Source organism: Leptonotus elevatus, chromosome 9 (assembly GCF_054856555.1).
Source record: "Leptonotus elevatus isolate MCC_2025b chromosome 9, RoL_Lele_1.0, whole genome shotgun sequence".
In the NCBI taxonomy this organism is placed as follows: domain Eukaryota; kingdom Metazoa; phylum Chordata; class Actinopteri; order Syngnathiformes; family Syngnathidae; genus Leptonotus; species Leptonotus elevatus.
The window spans coordinates 23002519-23012637 of NC_141247.1; positions in this window are offsets into that span (position 1 = coordinate 23002519).

The following is a 10119-nucleotide window of genomic DNA, read 5'->3' on the forward strand; positions in this document are numbered from 1 at the left end:
GTTGGGACAGATTAGTGGCGTTATCATTCATTTCAATGGGGAAAGGTGATTTGATTATTTTATATGTTTAAATATATTAGTATTATTAGTATTCAAAAATGTCAAAAACCATGAAGGGCTGAGGGGGTCGCCGTATCTGTCGGGATGTTGAGGCGGTGGGGGGCAAGTGTTAAAAAGCGTGGGAAGGACTGCTTCAGGACATTTTTCTTCTAAAGTCAATGGCGAGTCGTGACACGAGCTGAGGCTATTTGGTTTCCTCGCTTGTGCCATTTACCAAATTGCCTCGCCGGGAGCCCAAAGTCCTGCAATTTTCTTTATTTTTGTTCCTCGTGTCATATTTGACAAGCCCTCGCTCTTCGGTATCCTCGGGACAAAATGGGGAGCGTTTACTAATTCAGGCGTAAATGAGTGACTGCGGGCAACGTGATGCCAGGCAAAAACTTGTAAGAAATTGGAGATCCTTTCATTGAATGTTGGACACTTTTATGACTCGTTGACAAATGGCACTGCCACAGAAACTGTCTTCCCTTTCGTCAAACTCACACGCCCTCTTATTTTGCTTGATGGATTGCTCTCACCCGCCTAATTGATGAATGGAATATTTCCTAATGGTTGTCAGCACTTGACACCGGATCAAATGAAATGTGGCAACAAACAAATCAAAGTGTTCACATCTTGAGTGTTTGTCATCAGCTGTGTAACTTTTTGGGTGATGTGTTGTATTGGACATCTAAAGTTTTGTGACACTTCAGTTGCATTAACGCTGCAGGTGTAAAAGCCCATTTCATTCCGTCTAAATGAAATTCGATACGTCTGTTATACATCAGATTGTATGTTCTATACAACTCTAATGCACGATAGCAGCATTCATTGTATTATACATCACGATTGCACCATATTTAATGTTCTATGCTGGTCTAAGGCACCAATATCTGTTAAGTTCAACACAACTCTAACGTAGCAAATTTACATGATATTTAATTATATTTTGTGTTTTTAATAGGGGTGTCAGGCGATATCATTTTTTAAAAATCATAATTCATCGCGTGACATCAATAGTTAACACATGATTAATCTCAAATTTTATATCTGTTCGAAATGTACAATAAAATGCACAATCATTTTTTTTCCTAATCTTCTTAACATAAGTGGGGAAAAAATGTTAAACTAATAGAAATATGACTGCTACGTTTAGTAATTGATACAGTAATTTCATAATAATTCATAAAATTGAGTTAAAATAAAAAAGATGTACTGTACTGTAAAAAACGAATTGATTTGTGTTGAGGTCATTGGTGACAGCTCAGTGCATTTTTCTTTTCATATTAAGAGCTAGCTAATCCTGTAACTTGTGAAATTTTGAACATTTTTAAAATTGTAAAGTACAACTTGACACCAGTATCCACAAATATATGCATTATTTAATTAATTATTAAATTAATATATTCCTGCTAAATGTTGATGTGGGTGTGGCCATCCAAGTAAAGGGTGGCCATTAATCGTGCATTAAAAAAAATAGTGGTGTTAAAGGAAGTTTAAATTAACTCAAAATTAAAGCACTAATTTTGACACACTTAGTTTTTTTTCTTTTGGTCTTTGCAATGGGAAGATAAATACTGGTGTTGGTGTGCGTTTCGAGTTCAAACTGCTCCAGGGAGCCTCATGTTAATATTTTTGGAGGATGAATAACAAGGTTAGCGCGCAAGCATGTATCTGCAGATTTCACGCAGAAGTCAGATCAGTTTCAAGTATTTAGTCTTAACAAGTTGTGAACTTGTGACATTGTAGTCCGGAAGGTGTTGTTTGTTGCTCAGCTGCAGGCTTGTCGAAAGCCAGCAGACGAGAACTAACAACTCTGAAATATTTATGTCCCATGAGGTGAAGTGTGTGTGTGTGTGTATGCGTGCAGAGATGACAAAAGTAAGTAAAAATACACATCCTTTAAGGAAGGTAATAAAAATACTGGATCAAAGCAGAAAATTGTGACTTGAGGGGAAACAACAATGCAAAAAACGTCCTAATATGCCGAGGGAAAAAGTGGTCATTTTACAAGAATAATGTTTTTATATCAAGAAAAAAACATTTATTTATTTAATGTTTTGAATAAAATAAAATAAAATGTTGTTCAAGAGTAGAAATTTATTCCTCATTGTTTCGACCTTTCTCGGCTGAAACATTACATGTTATAAATACAAATTACTTTTCTTTTTTTTTTCTTTTTTTTTTTTAGATGGATGGTTGGTCGTATTTGTTTTTCGCATTTGCGTTGGTGCAATCAAAATGACTTCCTGTTGTTTGGCGGCAGAGCTCCCTTCTGTGCTTTTATGGCCAAGAAGCTTGTTTAAGAACAAGAGCAACTCAGCTGAGGACACACTTTGTGTTTGCACGGGCCATAAAGAAAACGAGGGCCACGTCCATCCTCCCTGCAGCTCCTACTTCCTTTTGGTGGGTCCTCCCCTGTTGCATTATTCATGCACGCGCGCCTTCTTCAGTCAACTTAGATCCCTGGATGACCCAGAATGTCAAGTGATCAAGAAATACATGAACACATCCAAAATATACGTACAAGTGCTCTCCCCATATTGGCACAGCAAATCGACTTTCCCTATTGAAATGAATGAATGAATGGAAATGCCATTTATCTGTTCCAGCTGCTACAAAAACCCCTACAAATTTAAAAATTCTATATCATATTTACTTGATAAAACATAACTAAATAGAATTTAAAGAATTAAACAGTTATTAAAAAGTTATTAAAAAAACAACTTCATTCTCCTTTAAACAAAACAGAATATGAAAGTAAGGTCAAAATTCAGTGTTTTTGCCAGCGTCCCCTGGTCAAGCTTTAAAAAAAAAAAATTTGGGGGGGGGGGGCTGGGAGTTGCTTCTGCTCTGCGTGACCTTGCAACAAATGGTCCAATTATGTGAGGTATAGCAGCAGGCTGCACGCATTCCTTGTTTAACCCCTCTTGCTGACACCCGCACACACCCGCACACACTTACTCAAGCGTGCACTGGCCGTTGGGGTCAAAGTTCACCGCACACTGTGCTGGGGCTGTTAATTTTTTTTTCTCTCCCATTTGGTGGCTTAACGACCGCCGCGGGGGTGAAAAGACGGCTAAGCGTTCAGCGTACAGGTGCCGTAAAAAATGCATCATAAAGCTTCTTTTCGCGCTACGTTGAAGCCAGACAAAAGCAACACGGTGCGAAAATCTGTTGCGTCAACCCGGCGGCCTCAACAATTGCAAGCCTCGCCCGTCTCAATTAAGCTCAGCGTTCATGGCTGATGAGGCAAAAGTTGGACTTTTTGAAATTGGCTCGCTGATTGGAAATGATACATATGCTAGGAACAAATCAGGTAGCGCGAAAGTACTTTTTTCACAGCTCTGTAAATGTTTATAGCATGCAAATGAAAGGCCCTTAAGAGAGACCGCCACGTTGGGCCGTTTTGCACTTTTCACACAATAGAACTGGAAAAGCAATCTAACGGTTTGCTCAAGATTTATAGGATGTTTTTTTATAAAGTCTCCCCCACAAAGCTGAGCATAACTGATGGCTAACATTCGTTTTTTTTGTGAGTCAATAAAGGCTACTGTGCCTTGGAAGGAGCAGTTGTTACCATGGCAACGGGGCTAACATCAGACACAGTCCTGGATACGTCTTTTAGTTTCCAAAATAGTCCTATTCAAGTTGCCCGAAACGATTATTTTATAGAATGTCAATTCTTGGGTAGCTGAGGTCAACGCTTAGATAAAGCGGGGTACACGCATACCAAAGAATAAACGCTCAGGATAAACTTTTTGAGACATCCGTCAAACGGGCCTTTGTTGATTTTCACCCAAAAAAAAAGTACTCTTAACACTCATCGCACCAAACAGTAATCACTTCCGAGACAATGTTAGTTTTGATTGGAAACAAATCAATCAGTCACTCAGGATCATCTTTGAGTTACATTCGATAATTAGGCCTTTGCTGAGTTAGATCAGAAAAAAAAAAAATCACTCTTCACACACCGCACACCAAATGATAATCTTTCAGGCTAATCCTACCGAACAGAACAATTAGTCTTCGCACTCCCTGTACCAATTGATAATCACTCAGGAACCTGGCCTTTGTTTACTTTTCGCAGTAAAATCACTTGACTCACTTCACACTAAAGGATAATCACGCAGGATAATCTCTTTGAGACATCTGTCAATCGGGCCTTTGTTGACTTTAAATCAGAAAAATTACTCTTAACACAGTCCACACCAAAAGGTGGAATTGGGCTTAAAATCGGCCCTGGTTGTCAGTATGTGTGGGGGGAAAAAATCCCACACCACACAATCATTGATAAGTTAATCATTCAGAGACATCTGTCAATCGGGCCTTTGTTGACTTTGATCGCAAAAATGACTTTTGACACACATCCCACACGATCATTGTTAAGGATAATCTTTCTGAGACATCCGTCAATCAATCAGGCCAACTGGAGACATTTTCAGAAAAAAAAAGTATTGCCAAATGACTATCTTTCTGTCAGTGTCAATCAGCAGTGTCGTAATCATAAATGTGTTCTGGTGTGTTGACACATGCGTGAGGATTTGCTCGGGTGGAAAAGGTTGGAAGGCGGGCATGGAAGAGCTGCCACTTTCAAACACCATCTGCTGGTGTGTGTGTCTGCGTGTGCGTATGTGTGTGTGTGTGTGGAGGTGGAGGCAGAAGCAGGACATATGGCTTGTGAACCTTCTCGCGGAACAAGATGGCGGCAGTGTTAGGGGGGGCTGTCAGTGTTGAATGTGCAAATTCCAAATCGTCATCATCTTTTGCTTCCTTCGTTGACATCTTGTTTATAGGCTACTACAATGTCCTGGATTACCCTCTTTTATTTATTTATTTGCAGTTTATGCAACTCATGTTGGGGCTTCTTGTCCAGGTCATGTTTGTAAATGTGAATTAGTTCTCAGTTGACCTGGTTAAATAAAGGTCCAATCAAAAAAAAAATAATACAAATAAAAACTTTCTTCGTTCATGAAACCTTTATTCCGTCTATATACCGTCCTACACGATGTGTTAACAAAGGTTAACCACTGTATAATAAAACAAAGTAGCATAAAACTACTTGCCTGACAGACATGCTGTATCATACTGTATCATGCACAATTCCAATAATCGGTTAAAGGCAATATTTTATTTATGTAGACATTTTTGTGTCTGAAGATCAGGATTATTATAGTTTTGGAAAAAACATTTTTATTTTTTTCAATTTGAGTGTTGTTTTTTTAAATTTAGTTAGTTTTAGTTTATTCAATTTTTTTTTTAAACAGTGGGGAAAGAGCTTTTTTCAACATGGCCCTGGCTGATCTCTTATACTCTGCTGCCACCTTTTGGCCGTTTTTGTAATAACTACCATTGGTTCAAGGATTCGCTTCAGTTCTTAGGCTGCATCAAAGTCTTCTGTATGCTCTAGCATAAAAAACACACACATAAAAAACGTATAAATACGTATTTATAGAATAGAACATTTGTGTAAATTTTTGGGAGCACATGTGTTAATAAACACCATGGTAAAATAAAAAAACAAACATATTTCTTACCTAGCATTGCATTTCGGCTGAGTTAAATGACAAAGCAGGCGAGGCGAGCCATCGAAGGCAAAAGTCAAGCATGCAAAATTGTCATCTGAAAGTGCTTTTCTATTGGCTGCTGCTCGATGACGGCACTTCTGTGGCACACTTTCAAACGTCCTTATTCCAGTTAATATCGAAATAAATATACTTAAAATCGCATTTAAAATCATCCCCAAAGACTCATGCATTAAATTAATAACAGTACCAAAGACTATAACAAAGGACATTTTTGCTTTTAATTTTTATTTAATTATATTTTTAGTTAGTTTTGTAAACATAAAATATATTTTCTCTTAGTTTTTGTTTGTTTTTAAAAAGCATTTTTCGTTTTTATTTAATTAACAGAATTGTTTTTTAAATTAAATTTTAGTTTTTTCATTAGTTTCCGTGAACTAAAATAACAACAAGTTTGTCGTAGAAAGGACAAATAAGGTCGATGCACCAGCCTTTAACGGGAGCATTATGGCCACTATGAAACCTTCCCCAGGCTTCATCCGCCGATAGACAGGAAGTCAAGTGTATCATTGGCCTGCTGCTGCCGGCTTGCAGCAAGCTGTCCGGTCTCCCGCGACAGGTGCATCTTTTCTCAGAATGCCTGGCGGTGACGCCGCCAAAGCCTCTTTAAATCTCCGACTGCTGATGCGCCAAACGTGTCCATTTCACGGCGATGCCAGTAATTACGTTTGTGGCCGAGCCTTGCGCAGCAAACAGTCGATAAATGTGCCGTGGCGGCGGTAAGACAAATGGCGCTGTTATCCGGTTATAGCGCTTAATCAAAATTGCCTTTATGCCTGCACGGGTCGGTGTGACGTTCTGATGTGTTCAGTGGTTTTGACGATAATGACAGGCCTGTTCGCGCTTGGGTTGACACGGTGCAAAGTCGGCTTGACTGAAACAGTTGGTCAGCTGGGGCCTTACAAGCAAACAACTGGCAATGAATTAGTGCTGAAAATATGATGCATGTTCATGTCAAAAAAAGAAGGTGGTGCTTGATTTATGTTGAAACCAAAGCCAACGTGAGAGCCAAAGAACTCAAACATTTTAAAATGTTAGCAGATGTCTGGAAAAGGAAGACTATTCATTCAAGGCAAGATTTTTCCGCTTTTTTCTAATGTCACAGTTTTGAATAAATGCCACCGACATAAAACTGGGGGAAGAAGTCAACCTAGGAGTGTGGATGAGAAATGCTGCAATACCGGGATATGGATGTGAATATCAACACTTAACACTTAACAGGGGTGTCAAAATGAGTGTGTTAATTTTTAGTTAATTTAAAGTTCCTTTAATGGCACACATTTTTTTAACGCGCGATTACTTGGAAAGCCTGTACTGGGGGAATTCCAGTCGCAATGTAGCAGACACGTCCACGTCAAAATGTTGCCGTAATGAATTGAATAATAATACATATATTTGTAAAGACTGGGGTCAAGTTGCATTTTACAATTTTAAAAATGTGCAGAATTTCACAAGTTACTTCATGTTAAAGATTAGATAGCTCTTAATATGAAAAGAAAAATGCACTGAGCTGTCACGAACGTCTTGCAATTGCAATAATGCCATCTAGTGGCAGAAAAATGACCAACACAAATCAATATCACACTCGCTTTTTTTTTTTACAGTACAGTACATCTTTTTAATTTCAACTAAATTTTATGAATTATTATGAAATTACTGAAGCAATGACTAAAAGTTGCAGCCATATTTCTATTTAAAATGTTTCCACTTTTTTTTTTACCAAGAGTATGAAAACTTAGAAAAAATATTTGATTGTACATTTTGTTGTACATTTAGAACAGATATAAAATTTATGATTAATTGTGAGGTAAGGTATTGAAGTCATGCGATTAATTACGAATAACAATTTCAATCGCCTGACCCCCCAAGTTGAAAGCAATTTTCACTGTCCGACAAACCATATCAGATGCTGATGTCATATTTGAGTCCATCATGTATTGTAATGTTTGTTTTTTTGTGTGATCTCTGTGTAAATGATGCAGTCGTGAGGTACAGTTGATGATGAAATTGTAGTGGACCTAGCATACACCCCTGTGGCACTCCTCAAAGGACTTTTGCCTCCTAATCCTCGTGAATGTGATGTTATTGATGTCAAATGATAAAATGAACATCCATGGTAGTGTTATGTGACCAAGTAAGTTGTGCTTTGGGGTGACAGATCTCTTTACTCTTTATAAGGATCCCCATTAGCTTCCACAAAGTGGTCGCTAGTCTTCCTGGTGTCCTCAAATAATTCAACAAAAATATACAGTTTCAAATTATTCTATGTAGTAAAAATGAAAACAGTATTCAACAGATAAAGTAAGTAGAAACAGACAAACAACATGCACAATTTAACAGGTCACACAAAATAAAAGAAAACATTTAAATGAAATTGCAGGTGCATACGTTAATAAATGCAATTACATCGATTCCCCAATTATCAGGTATTAAGCTATTGGATAACCACGCAATGCATCACCGGGAGCTCGATTCCTATGTTTGTCCACACAAAACTCACGTGCCGACGCAGACGCGACGTCTTGTTTACTAGGTCATGCGGGCGTGGTTTACGGTAAGGCCAATTAGCTGATTGTAGGATGCCTTGTAGTGTGAAAATGCACTCAGTGGTAGCATATCACACTTCACTTGGTTGTGTGTAATGCCAGATCTTCTGTGAGGGCAATTTTTGGGATCACAGTGTTAACAACGTTGATGGAATTAGTTGAACCCCCAAGACTTGGCGGGTCATCCCCTGCTGTTTGTCCATTAGCGATTATTGAGCTACCGCGCTGACTTGTGCCACATTCCTGGAAACCATGACATTTCAGACTTCCAACTCACTTATTCTAATTTTTCCACTACATTCTATCCCACAATCTACTCAAAAAGCAATGGAATACTGAGACAAATTTCTTCATTGTACATTTTACATTTTACCTTTGTCAGCTGTCATTCGGCTTATTTATTTGATTTTGTTTTTGTTTTTTTGCTTTAATTTGTGAACAAAATTTTGAAATAGTAGTACTGTGTGGTTTTGGGAGAAAAAGGCTAAATAAATGGGGTGGAGAAGTTTTTATGGGAAGTGTGATAGAGGCTCTAGATTTAGAATGATGAATTCATATGCTCCCCAAAAACGTATATATACATTTTATTTTAAATATTATCACGCTCCCAAAGATGTTATGTTTTTTTTTTTATGCTATAGCATACAGAAGGCTTTGATGTAGCCTCTGAAATGTAGAGAATGCTTGAAGCAATGGTAGTTACGAAAACGGCCAGCAAGCAGGTGGCAGCAGAGTATAAGAGATCAACCAAGGCCATGTTGCAAAAACCTCTTTTTGCCAGTGTTTTAAACAGATTTGTGAATAATGATGAAACTTAGCTATATTCTAATGCTAATTGAGGCAAAACGGAAACAGATAGAAATATACTTTTTGTTTGCTCTAAGACTCTAATCTTTCTTTTGGTAGGTTCCATGTTTTTATAGCAATATTCTGAGGGCCTTGCAAAATCAGTCAAAATCCAGTAAACCAGCTGGGAGCGAAGGGGGTTGCTTCAGTGAAAATGGCTGGGAGTGAACGAGTTAAAACCCATACCCTCATTTGAAAGTTAAGCAAACCGAGTGTTCTGTATGTGTGTGCCTCTTTCTTAACTTAGCCAATTTAAAGTGGGGCAGCTGGAAGAGACGCTGTTTTGCAAACATCCACGCAGGCCAGACATAATGTGTCTGGTTGGGTTGCTGGGAAAAAAAAAAACTTGGAGCTGATGCATCTCACCCGTGTGATTGAGTGTTTTCTAGGCCACGTTCGCAGTGCAAATTCGTCTTGGTGCTCGTTTCCCGGCCTCGTCCTCGTCTCGTTCTTTTAGCTGTCGAACAGTGTAACAAAACATCATCTTTCGCCGAGCAAACTATTTTATGTTGCCGCCGGTGCGGTTGTGTAGGAGGAGGAGGAAAAGCGGAAGAAGAAGAAAGAAATGCTGTCAAAATATCTGAAAAAGGGCTGACGTGTGGAAATCAATGTTGACGAAATTGTACCAGTACTTGTTTGGTGCAACGTGGTCATTGCGAGTGCATCCGGTAGTTTGGGAAAGGTTGTCTAGAGTACAACTTTGGTAGAAGGTCCTAGGATGCTCTATCAACTTTACAAACCTGAAGAAAGAGGATATTGTACTTTTAATGGCTTGGATAGACCATTTGATAATTCTTGAAAAATGATTAACTACTGCTGAGCTGATCTCAACTAAGACGATAACACTGCAAGATACGTCCCAAAATTGTTTTTTTTCTCCTTTCCAACTTAAAATGACTAACTAACTATGACATCATTTTCACCATGTCTATTTTTGAAACTATCTATTAGTTGAAATACAAATTATAGCTAGTGTTCCGTCTCCTTCCGAGGCATTTACCTCACGTCACATCTTCTTTTCAACTGTCACGTCGCGCATACGGACTACGGCGGCAGAATAGAAGGTTAGAAACATCATTCATTCAAGCTGTTGATCCTATTTT